Below are 12,741 nucleotides of genomic sequence, written 5' to 3'. Positions count from 1 at the left end.
TATAGCTCCAGAAAATCGACTTCAAGTGCAAGGAGGTCAGAATCCAACAGCATCTGCAGTCCTTTGTCAGCCTCTGAATCAGATTTTTGCTCAGGTCCCTCAATTTCAGCCAGAAAATACCTAAAATCATAGAAAAAAACACAATCTCATAGTAAAGTCCAGAAATTTGAATTTTGCTTAAAAGCTAATAAAAATATACTAAAAACTAACTAAATCATACTAAAAACTATATAAAAACAATGCCAAAAAGCATATAAATTATCCGCTCATCACAACACCAAAATTAAATTGTTGCTTGTTCCTAAGCAACTGAAAACAAAATAGGATAAAAGGAAGAGAATATACAATGAATCCCACAATATCAATGAAACTTAGTTCAAATTAGATGAGCGGGGCTTGTAGCTTTCTTGCTTCTGAACAGTTTTGGCATCTCACTTTATCCTTTGAAATTCAGAATGATTGGCATCTATAAGAACTTAGAATTTTAGATGGTGTTATTGATTCTCCTAGTTCAGTACATTGATTCTTGAACACAGCTACTTTATGAGTCTTGGCCGTGACCCTAAGCACTTTGTTTTCTAGTATTACCACCGGATACATAAATGCCACAGACACATAACTGGGTGAACCTTTTCAGATTGTGACTCATCTTTGCTAAATTCCCCAGTTAGAGGTGTCCAGAATTCTTAGGCACACTCTTTTGCTTTGGATCACGACTTTAACCACTCAGTCTCAAGCTTTTCACTTGGACCTTCATGACACAAGCACATGGTTAGGGACAGCTTGATTTAGCCGCTTAGGCCTAGATTTTATTTCCTTGGGCCCTCCTATCCAATGATGCTCAAAGTCTTGGATCCTTTTTACCCTTGCCTTTTGGTTTAAAGGGCTATCGGCTTTTTCTGCTTGCTTTTTTCTTTTTTCTTTTCTCTCTTTTTTTTCTTCGCCATTTTTTTCCCTTTTTTTCACTGCTTTTTCTTGCTTCAAGAATCAATTTCATAATTTTTCAGATTATCAATAACATTTCTCTTTGTTCATCATTCTTTCAAGAGCCAACAACTTTAACATTCATAAACAACAAGATCCAAAATATGCACTATTCAAGCATTCATTCAGAGAACAAAAAGTATTGCCACCACATCAAAATAATTAAACTAGTTTCAAGATAAAATTTGAAATCCAAGTACTTCTTGTTCTTTTGTAATTAAGCACATTTTTCATTTAAGAGAGGTGAAGGATTCATGGAATTTATTCATAGCTTTAAGGCATAGACATTAGACACTAATGATCATGTAGTGAAGACACAAACATGGATAGAACCTACAGCATAAAGCCGAAAGCAAAAAAATAAATAGACAAGGAGATTAAGGAATGAGTCCACCTTAGTGAGGGTGGCGTCTTCCTCCTTTTGAAGAACCAATGGTTCTCTTGAGCTCCTCTATGTCTCTTCCTTGCCTTTGTTGCTCTATCCCTAGTGATTTTGGTGCTCCTATCCTTAGTTGCTCCCAATAGTTGTGTGGAGGAAAATATATCCCTTGAGGCATCTCAGGGATTTCTTGATGAGGGAATTTCTCATGCTCTTGTTGAGGTCCATAAGTGGGCTCTCTTGTTTGCCTCTTCCCTTTTTTTTGTGATGGGCTTGTCCTTTGAGATGAATCTCTCCATCTCCCATGACTCAGAGGTAGAGGCAGTTGCCTTCCCTTTCCTCTTTCTAGAGGTTTCTTTGGCCTTAGGTGCCATGAATGGTTATGGAAAAACAAAAAGCAATGCTTTTACCACACCAAACTTAAAAGGTTTGCTCGTCCTCAAGCAAAAGAAGAAAGAAAGAAGGGGAAGAAGAAGAAAATGGAGGAGATAGAAGGTGTATGTGTTTCGGCCAAGGGGAGGGGAAGGTGAGTGGCCGAAAGGTTTGGGTGGGTTTGGAAGGGAAATGGTTTTAAATTTTGAAGGTGGGTGTGGGTTTTTGGGGAAGAGTTAAGGAAGTGATTGGTGAAGGGTATTTGGGGAAACGTGTTGTAGAAAGGTGTGAAGAGGAGAGAGAGTTAGTTGACGTTGGTGGGGATCCTGTGGGGTCCACAAATCCTGAAGGGTCGAGGAATTCTTCATCCCTGCTCCAATTAGGCGTTCACAATGCCTTAGAGTGCAATTCTGGCGTTTAAACGCCAATTTGCTGCCCTGTTCTGGCGTTTAAATGCCATCTTTCCTTCCTGTTCTGGCGTCTAAACGCCAATTTGTTGCCCTATTTTGGCATTTAAACGCCAGTCTGGTGCCCTATTCTGGCATTTAAATGCCCAAAAAGGTGCTAGATTGGGCGTTTAAATGCCCATTTTACTACCCTTACTGACGTTTAAACGCCAATAAGTCCTTCCTCCAGGGTGTACTATTTTCAATGCTGTTTTTGAATTTTTTTCTTTATTTTTGTAATTGTCTTTGTGACTTCACATGATCATCAACCTAAAAGAAAACAAAATAATATAGATAAAATTAAAATAAAATTGGGTTGCCTCCCAATAAGCGCTTCTTTAATATCAATAGCTTGACAGTGAGCTCTCATGGAGCTTCACAGATGATCAGAGTATGGTTGAGATCTGTCAACATCAAACTTAGAGTTTGGTTGTGGCCTCCCAACACCAAACTTAGAATTTGAATGTGGGGGCTCTGTTTGACTCTGTATTGGGAGAAGCTCCTCATGCTTACTCTCCATGGTTACAGATGGAGAACCTTGAGTCTTTACTACAAGGCATTCTTCATTCACATGAAGGATCAACTGTCCTCTGTCAACATCAATCACTGCTCTTACTATGGCTATAAAGGGTCTTCCAAGGATAATGGATTCATCCTCATCCCTCCTAGTGTCTAGGAATATGAAATCAGCAAGGAAGTAAAGGCCTTCAACCTTTACTAGCACGTCCTCTACTAGTCCATAAGCCTTTTTCATAGATTTATCTGCCATCTCCAATGAGAATTTGGTAGCCTGTACCTCATAGATTTCCAGTTTTTCAATTACAGAGAGTGGCATCATGTTTATCCCTGACCCCATGTCACACAGAGCTTTTCCAAAAGTCATAGGGCCTATGGTACAGGGTATTAAGAATTTACCAGGATCCTATTTTTTTTAGGTAAATTTTGTTGAACCAATGTATTCAATTCATTGGTGAGCAAGGGAGGCTCTTCTTCCCAAGTCTCATTACCAAATAGCTTGGCATTCAGCTTCATGATTGCTCCTAAATATTGGGCAACTTGCCCTTCAACAATGTCTTCATCCTCTTCAGAAGATGAATAGTCATCAGAGCTCATGAATGGTAAGAAGAGGTCCAAGGGAATCTCTATGGTCTCTGTATGAGCCTCAGATTCCTTTGGTTCCTCATTAGGGGATTCCGTACTAACCATTGGATGTCCCCTGAGGTCTTCCTCATTGGGATTCACATCCTCCTCCTCCTTTAAGGTTTTGGCCATGTTGATTATATCAATGGCCTTGCACTCTCCTTTGGGATTCTGATGAGCGGATAATTTGTACGCTTTTTGGCATTGTTTTTAGTATGTTTTTAGTATGATCTAGTTAGTTTTTAGTTAAAATTCACTTTTCTGGACTTTACTATGAGTTTGTGTGTTTTTCTGTGATTTCAGGTATTTTCTGGCTGAAATTGAGGGACCTGAGCAAAAATCTGATTCAGAGACTAAAAAGGACTGCAGATGCTGTTGGATTCTGACCTCCCTGCACTCGAAGTGGATTTTCTAGAGCTACAGAAGCCCAATTGGCGCGATCTCAACGGAGTTAGAAAGTAGACATCCTGGGCTTTCCAGAAATATATGATAGTCTATACTTTGCCCAAGATTTGATGGACCAAACCGGCGTTCAAAGTCACCTTCAGAATTCCCAGCGTTAAACGCCGGAACTGGCACAAGGATGGGAGTTAAACGCCCAAACTGGCACCAAAGCTGGCGTTTAACTCCAAGAAGAGTCTCTACACGAAAATGCTTCAATGCTCAGCCCAAGCACACACCAAGTGGGCCTGGAAGTGGATTTTTATGTCATTTACCCATCTCTGTAAACCCTAGGCTACTAGTTCTCTATATATAGGACCTTTTACTATTGTATTTTAATCTTCTGATCTTTGGAATCTTTTGATCTTTAGATCTTTTGATCACTTTGGGAGGCTGGCCATTCGGCCATGCCTAGACCTTGTTCTTATGTATTTTCAACGGTGGAGTTTCTACACACCATAGATTAAGGTGTGGAGCTCTGCTGTACCTCGAGTATTAATGCAATTACTATTGTTCTTCTATTCAATTCCGCTTGTTCTTGTTCTAAGATATCACTTGTTCTTCAACTTGATGAATGTGATGATCCGTGACACTCATCATCATTCTCACCTATGAACGTGTGCCTGACAACCACCTCCGTTCTACCTTAGATTGGGTGGATATCTCTTGAGATGAACCGTCAGTTGTCCAAACTCAACAATCCCCGGCAACGGCGCCAAAAACTTGGTATGCGAAATTGTGATCAATACTTTTCACAACACAAAAAATCCCCGGTGATGAATCCAAAAACTTGGTGTTCAATACCATGGCATAAACACAACTTCGCACAACTAACCAGCAAGTGTACTGGGTCGTCCAAGTAATAAACCTTACGCGAGTAAGGGTCGATCCCACAGAGATTGTTGGTATGAAGCAAGCTATGGTCACCTTGTAAATCTTAGTCAGGCAGACTCAAATGGATATGAATGATGATATACGAATAAAACATAAAGATAAAGATAGAGATACTTATGTAATTCATTGGTAGGAATTTCAGATAAGCGTATGAAGATGCTTGTCCCTTCCGTCTCTCTGCTTTCCTACTGTCTTCATCCAATCCTTCCTACTCCTTTCCATGGCAAGCTTAAGCAAGGGTTTCACCGTTGTCAGTGGCTACCTCCCATCCTCTTAGTGGAAATGTTCAACGCACCCTGTCACGGCACGGCTATCCATCTGTCGGTTCTCGATCAGGCCGGAATAGAATCCAGTGATTCTTTTGCGTCTGTCACTAACGCCCCGCCCTCAGGAGTTTGAAGCACGTCACAGTCATTCAATCATTGAATCCTACTCAGAATACCACAGACAAGGTTAGACCTTCCGGATTCTCTTGAATGCCGCCATCAGTTCTAGCCTATACCACGAAGACTCTGATCTCATGGAATGGCTGGCTCGGTTGTCAGGCGAGCGCTCGTTTGTCAGGCGATCAACCATGCATCGTGTATCAGGAATCCAAGAGATATTCACCCAATCGAAGGTAGAACGGAGGTGGTTGTCAGTCACATGTTCATAGGTGAGAATGATGATGAGTGTCACGGATCATCACATTCATCAAGTTGAAGAACAAGTGATATCTTAGAACAAGAACAAGCGGAATTGAATAGAAGAACAATAGTAATTGCATTAATACTCGAGGTACAGCAGAGCTCCACACCTTAATCTATGGTGTGTAGAAACTCCACCGTTGAAAATACATAAGAACAAGGTCTAGGCATGGCCGAATGGCCAGCCTCCCAATGATCTAAGAACTAGATGTCCAAAGATGATCAAAGGATCTAAAAATAATCCAAAGATCCAAAGATGAAAATACAATAGTAAAAGGTCCTATATATAGAGAACTAGTAGCCTAGGGTGTACAGAGATGAGTAAATGACATAAAAATCCACTTCCGGGCCCACTTGGTGTGTGCTTGGGCTGAGCATTGAAGCATTTTCGTGTAGAGACTCCTCTTGGAGTTAAACGCCAGCTTTGGTGCCAGTTTGGGCGTTTAACTCCCATTCTTGTGCCAGTTCCGGCGTTTAACGCTGGGAATTCTGAGGGTGACTTTGAACGCCGGTTTGGGCCATCAAATCTTGGGCAAAGTATGGACTATCATATATTGCTGGAAAGCCCAGGATGTCTACTTTCCAACGCCGTTGAGAGCGCGCCAATTGGGCTTCTGTAGCTCCAGACAATTTACTTCGAGTGCAGAGAGGTCAGAATCCAACAGCATCTGCAGTCCTTTTTAGTCTCTGAATCAGATTTTTGCTCAGGTCCCTCAATTTCAGCCAGAAAATACCTGAAATCACAGAAAAACACACAAACTCATAGTAAAGTCCAGAAAAGTGAATTTTAACTAAAAACTAATAAAAATATACTAAAAACTAACTAGATCATACTAAAAACATACTAAAAACAATGCCAAAAAGCGTACAAATTATCCGCTCATCACTGGCCATTGGCCATGTCTAGTGTTTTGGACCGGAGCTTTCTTTGAACGCTTGACTGGCTATGAAGCCATGTCTAATTCCTGGACCGGAGTCTTAGACTAGCATTGCAATGATTCCTGGAATTCTCATTAAGAATTTTGATACCTTTATTTTCTTTTCCACTTAATTTTCGAAAAGCACACAAAAAAATTACAAAATCATAAAATCCAAAAATTTTTGTTTGAGTCTAGAGTCTCATTTTAAGTTTGGTGTCAATTGCATGTTTTTATTCTTCTTGCATTTTTCGAACTCATGCATGTGTCTTAAGTGATCTTCAAGATGTTCTTGATGATTTCATTGCTCTGATCTTTAAATTCTTTTGACTTGAGTGTTTTGTTGTTTCTCATATGCATTCTCATTTCGTTAGTGTCAGTAGTATACAAAATGCTAAGTTTGGTGTCTGCATGCATTGTTATTTGATTTTAGTTGCATTTTGATTGTTCCTAAAAATCCAAAAATATTTTTAATTTCTGTCTTCTCAAGTCAATAATACAGAGAATTGAAGATTCAGAACATACTGCAGAGGAATTACACAGAAAAAGATGGGCGTTCAAAACGCCCAGTGAAGAAGGGCAAACTGGCGTTTAAACGCCAGCCAGGGTGCCTGGCTGGGCGTTTAACGCCCAAAAGGGTAGAGTTTTGGGCGTTAAACGCCAGAATGTGCACCATTCTGGGCGTTTAACGCCAGGATGGCACAAGAGGGAAGATTCTGTTTTTAATTCAGATTTTTTTTCAAGTTTTCAAAACTTTTCAAAATCAAATCTTTTTCAAATCAAAATTTTTCAATCAAATCTTTTTCAAAATCAATTTCTTTCTATTTTCAAAAATACTTGCTATCAATTAATGATTTGACTCAACATTTCAAGTATGTTGCCTTTTCTGTTGAGAAAGGTTTAATGTTTGAATCATATCTTTTCTTGTTAGCCAAGTTATTAATTTTTAAAATCAAATCTTTTTAAAATGTTTTTCAAATCATATCTTCTCAATCACATCTTTTTAAAACCAATCATATCTTCCTAATCACATCTTTTTTATAATAGTTTTCAATCATATCTTTTTAATTTCTAATTTCAAAATCTTTTTCAAAAATCACTTTACTTCTTTCTCAATCTTGGTTTTCGAAAATCAATTAAGGTTTTTCAAAATGTTTTTAAAATCTTTTTAAATAATTTTCAAAAATTTCTTCCCCTCTTCTCACATCCTTCTATTTATGGACTAACACTATTCCTTAATGAACAATTCGAACTCCATCTTTCTTGATAAGTTCGAATTTTCTACTTCTGCCTTCCATTTTTCTTTTCCTCTGACACCTCAAGGAATCTCTATACTGTGACATAGAGGATTCCACATTTTCTTGTTCTCTTCTCTTTCTTATGAGCAGGAGCAAAGACAAAAGCATTCTTGTTGAGGCTGACCCTGAACCTGAAAGGACCTTGAAGTGAAAGCTAAGAGAAGCTAAGGCACAATTCTCTGTAGAGGACCTAACAGAAATCTTCAAAGAAGAAGAACCCATGGCAGCCGAAAACAACAACAATGCCAACAATGCAAGGAGGGTGCTGGGTGACTTTACTGCACCTACTCCCGACTTCTATGGGAGAAGCATCTCTATCCCTGCCATTGGAGCAAACAACTTTGAGCTTAAGCCTCAATTAGTTTCTCTAATGCAACAGAATTGCAAGTTCCATGGACTTCCATTGGAAGATCCTCATCAGTTTTTAGCTGAGTTCTTGCAAATCTGTGACACTGTCAAGACTAATGGGGTTGACCCTGAGGTCTACAGACGTATGCTATTCCCTTTTGCTGTAAGAGACAGAGCTAGGATATGGTTGGACTCACAACCTAAAGAAAGCCTGAACTCTTGGGAAAAGCTAGTCAATGCCTTCTTGGCAAAGTTTTTTCTACCTCAAAAATTGAGTAAGCTTAGAGTGGAAGTCCAAACCTTCAGACAGAAGGAAGGAGAATCCCTCTATGAAGCTTGGGAAAGATACAAACAATTAATCAGAAAGTGTCCCTCTGATATGCTTTCTGAATGGAGCATCATAGGTATTTTCTATGATGTTCTGTCTGAACTGTCCAAGATGTCTTTGGATAGCTCTGCTGGAGGATCTCTTCATCTGAAGAAGACGCCTACAGAAGCTCAAGAACTAATTGAAATGGTTACAAATAACCAATTCATGTACACTTCTGAAAGGAATCCTGTGAATAATGGGACAAATCAGAAGAAAGGAGTTCTTGAGATAGACACTCTGAATGCCATATTGGCTCAGAACAAAATATTGACTCAACAAGTCAATATGATTTCTCAAAGTCTGTCTGGAATGCAAAATGCACCAAGCAGTACTAAGGAAGCTTCATCTGAAGAAGAAGCTTATGATCCTGAGAACCCTTCAATGGAAGAGGTGAATTACATGGGAGAACCCTATGGAAACACCTATAATCCTTCATGGAGGAATCATCCAAATCTCTCATGGAAGGATCAACAGAGACCTCAACAAGGTTTCAACAATAATGGTGGAAGAAACAGGTTCAGCAATGGCAAGCCTTTTCCATCATCTTCTCAGCAACAGACAGAGAGTTCTAAGCAGAATACCTCTGACTTAGCAACCATGGTCTCTGATCTAATCAAAACCACTCAAAGTTTCATGACCGAAACAAGGTCCTCCATTAGAAACTTGGAGGCACAAGTGGGTCAGCTGAGCAAGAAAGTTACTGAACTCCCTCCTAGTACTCTTCCATGCAATATAGAAGAAAATCCAAAAGGAGAGTGCAAGGCCATCAACATGGCCGAATTTGGAGAGGAGGAAGAAGCAGTGAACGCCACTGAGGAAGACCTCAATGGACGTCCACTGGCCCCCAATGAGTTCCCCAATGAGGAACCATGGGAATCTGAGGCTCAAAATGAGACCATAGAGATTCCATTGGACTTACTTCTGCCATTCATGAGCTCTGATGAGTATTCTTCCTCTGAAGAGGATGAGTATGTCACTGAAGAGTAAGTTGCTAAATACCTTGGAGCAATCATGAAGCTAAATGACAAGTTATTTGGAAATGAGACTTGGGAGGATGAACCCCCTCTGCTCACCAAAGAACTGGATGACTTGTCTAGGCAGAAACTGCCTCAAAAGAGACAGGATCCTGGGAAGTTTTCAATACCTTGTACCATAGGCACCATGACCTTCAAGAAGGCCTTGTGTGACCTAGGGTCAAGTGTAAACCTCATGCCTCTCTCTGTAATGGAGAAGCTAGGGATCTTTGAGGTGCAAGCTGCAAAAATCTCACTAGAGATGGCAGACAATTCAAGAAAACAAGCTCATGGACTTGTAGAGGATGTTCTGGTAAAGGTTGAAGACCATTACATCCCTGCTGATTTCATAGTCCTAGAGACTGGGAAGTGCATGGATGAATCCATCATCCTTGGCAGACCCTTCCTAGCCACAGCAAAGGTTGTGATTGATGTTGATAGAGGAGAATTGATCATTCAAGTGAATGAAGAATCCTTTGTGTTTGAGGCTCAAGGATATCCCTCTGTCACCACGGAGAGGAAGCATGAAGAGCTTCTCTCAAAACAGAGCCAAACAGAGCCCCCACATTCAAACTCTAAGTTTGGTGTTGGGAGGCCACAACCAACTTCTAAGTTTGGTGTTGAACCCCCACATTCAAACTCTACGTTTGGTGTTGGGAGGTTCCAACGTTGCTCTGAGCATCTGTGAGGCTCCATGAGAGCCCTCTGTCAAGCTACTGACATTAAAGAAGCGCTTGTTGGGAGGCAACCCAATGTTATATTTTATTTATTTTCTTTTGTTATTTTATGTTTTCTGTAGGTTGATGATCATGAGAAGTCACAAAATCAATTGAAAAAGCAAAAATAGAATGAAAAACAGAAAGAAAAACAGCACACCCTGGAGGAAGATCCTGCTGGCGTTTAAACGCCAGTAAGGCTAGCAGATGGGCGTTTAACGCCCAGTCTGGCATCATTCTGGGCGTTTAACGCCAGAAAGGGGCACCAGACTGGCGTTAAACGCCAGAAAAGGGCAAGAAGTTGGCGTTAAACGCCAGAAAGGGGCACCAGCCCGGCGTTTAACGCCAGAATTGGCACAAAGAGCAATTTTGCTCGCCACTTGGTGCAGGGATGACTTTTCCTTGACACCTCAGGATCTGTGGACCCCACAGAATCCCCACCTACCCCACCACTCTCTCTCTTCTTCACCCATTCACCAATCACCTCAACACCTCTTCCCCAAAAACCCTTCACCTATCAAATCCCATCTTTCTCTTCACCACTCACATCCATCCTTCATAAAACTCCACCTACCTCACCATTTAAATTCAAACCACTTTCCCTCCCAAACCCACCCATACATGACCGAACCATAACCCTCCCCTCACTCCTATATAAACCCTTCTTCACTCCTTCATTTTCACACAACTTAAACACTACTTCTCCCTCTTTGGCCGAACCACAAAGCCTCCTCCATCTCCTTCATTTCTTCTTCTTTTAATCTCTTCTTTCTTCTTTTGCTCGAGGACGAGCAAACCTTTTAAGTTTGGTGTGGTAAAAGCATTGCTTTTTGTTTTTCCATAACCATTTATGGCATCCAAGGCCGGAGAAACCTCTAGAAAGAGGAAAGGGAAGGCAAAAGCTTCCACCTCCGAGTCATGGGAGATGAAGAGATTCATCTCAAGGGTGCATCAAGACCACTTCTATGAAGTTGTGGCCTTGAAGAAGGTGATCCCCGAGGTCCCTTTCAAACTCAAAAAGAGTGAATATCCGGAGATCCGACATGAGATCTGAAGAAGAGGTTGGGAAGTTCTTACCAACCCCATTCAACAAGTCGGAATCTTAATGGTTCAAGAGTTCTATGCCAATGCATGGATCACCAAGAACCATGATCAAAGTGTGAACCCGGATCCAAAGAATTGGCTTACTATGGTTCGGGGGAAATACTTGGATTTTAGTCCGGAAAATGTAAGGTTGGCATTCAACTTGCCCATGATGCAAGGAGATGAACACCATTACACTAGAAGGGTCAACTTTGATCAAAGGTTGGACCAAGTCCTCACAGTCATTTGTGAAGAGGGCGCCCAATGGAAGAGAGATTCAAGAGGAAAGCCGGTTCAATTGAGAAGGCATGACCTCAAACCCGTGGCTAGGGGATGGTTGGAGTTTATCCAACGCTCAATCATTCCCACTAGCAACCGGTCCGAAGTTACTATAGACCGGGCTATCATGATTCATAGCATCATGATTGGAGAAGAAATAGAAGTTCATGAGGTGATATCCCAAGAACTTTATAAGGTGGCGGACAAGTCCTCTACCTTGGCAAGGTTAGCCTTTCCTCATCTCATTTGTCACCTCTGTTATTCAGTTGGAGTTGACATAGAGGGAGACATCCCCATTGATGAGGACAAGCCCATCACTAAGAAGAGGATGGAGCAAACAAGAGACCCCTCTCATCATCAAATCCCTGAGATGCCTCAAGGGATGCACTTTCCTCCACAAACCTATTGGGAACAACTAAACACCTCCCTAGGAGAATTGAGTTCCAACATGGGACAACTAAGGGTGGAGCACCAAGAACACTCCAACCTCCTCCATGAAATTAGAGAAGATCAAAGAATCATGAGAGAGGAGCAACAAAGACAAGGAAGAGACATTGAGGAGCTCAAGCACTCCATAGGATCTTCAAGAGGAAGAACAAGCCGCCATCACTAAGGTGGACCCGTTCTTTAATTTCCTTGTTCTTTATTTTCTGTTTTTCGAATTTTAGTGCTTATGTTTATCTATGTTTGTGTCTTGTGATCATTAGTGTCTTAGTGTCTATGCCTTAAAGTTATGAATGTCCTATGAATCCATCACCTCTCTTAAATGAAAAATGTTCTTAATTGAAAAAGAGAAGAATTGCATGAATTTTGAATTTTATAATAGTTTAATAACTTTGATGTGGTGGCATTACTTTTGTCTTCTGAATGTATGCTTAAACAGTGCATATGTCTTTTGAATTTGTGGTTCATGAATGTTGGCTTTTGAAAGAATGATGAAAAAGGAGACATGTTACTGAGGATCTGAAAAATCATAAAAATGATTCTTGAAGCAAGAAAAAGCAGTGAATACAAAAAAAAATATTCGAAAAAAAGAGAGAAAGAAAAAGAAAGAGAAAAAGAAAGAAAAAGAAAGAAAAAAGAAAGAAATAAAGTTGTGATCCAAGGCAAAAAGAGTGTGCTTAAGAACCCTGGACACCTCTAATTGGGGACTCTAGCAAAGCTGAGTCACAATCTGAAAAGGTTCACCCAATTATGTGTCTGTGGCATGTATGTATCCGGTGGTAATACTGGAAGACAGAGTGCTTTGGGCCACTGCCAAGACTCAATAAGTAGCTGTGTTCAAGAATCATCATACTTAACTAGGAGAATCAATGACACTATCTGGATTCTGAGTTCCTAAAGAAGCCAATCATTCTGAATTTCAAAGGATAGA

General features: G+C 40.5%; 1 non-coding gene across 1 annotated transcript; it reads right to left on the bottom strand.

Moving 5' to 3' along the window:
• Window positions 1–8,182: 8,182 nt before the first annotated feature.
• LOC112712484 (small nucleolar RNA R71) lies at window positions 8,183–8,290 on the bottom strand. The gene has a single exon (XR_003157806.1). It is a non-coding gene; the product is annotated as a small nucleolar RNA R71 (small nucleolar RNA).
• Between the last annotated feature and the right edge of the window lie 4,451 nt (window positions 8,291–12,741).

This window comes from Arachis hypogaea, chromosome 1, assembly GCF_003086295.3.
Source record: "Arachis hypogaea cultivar Tifrunner chromosome 1, arahy.Tifrunner.gnm2.J5K5, whole genome shotgun sequence".
NCBI lineage: Eukaryota > Viridiplantae > Streptophyta > Magnoliopsida > Fabales > Fabaceae > Arachis > Arachis hypogaea.
Note: the sequence above shows the minus strand (reverse complement) of the source record. Positions and strands in the feature narration are given on the sequence as shown.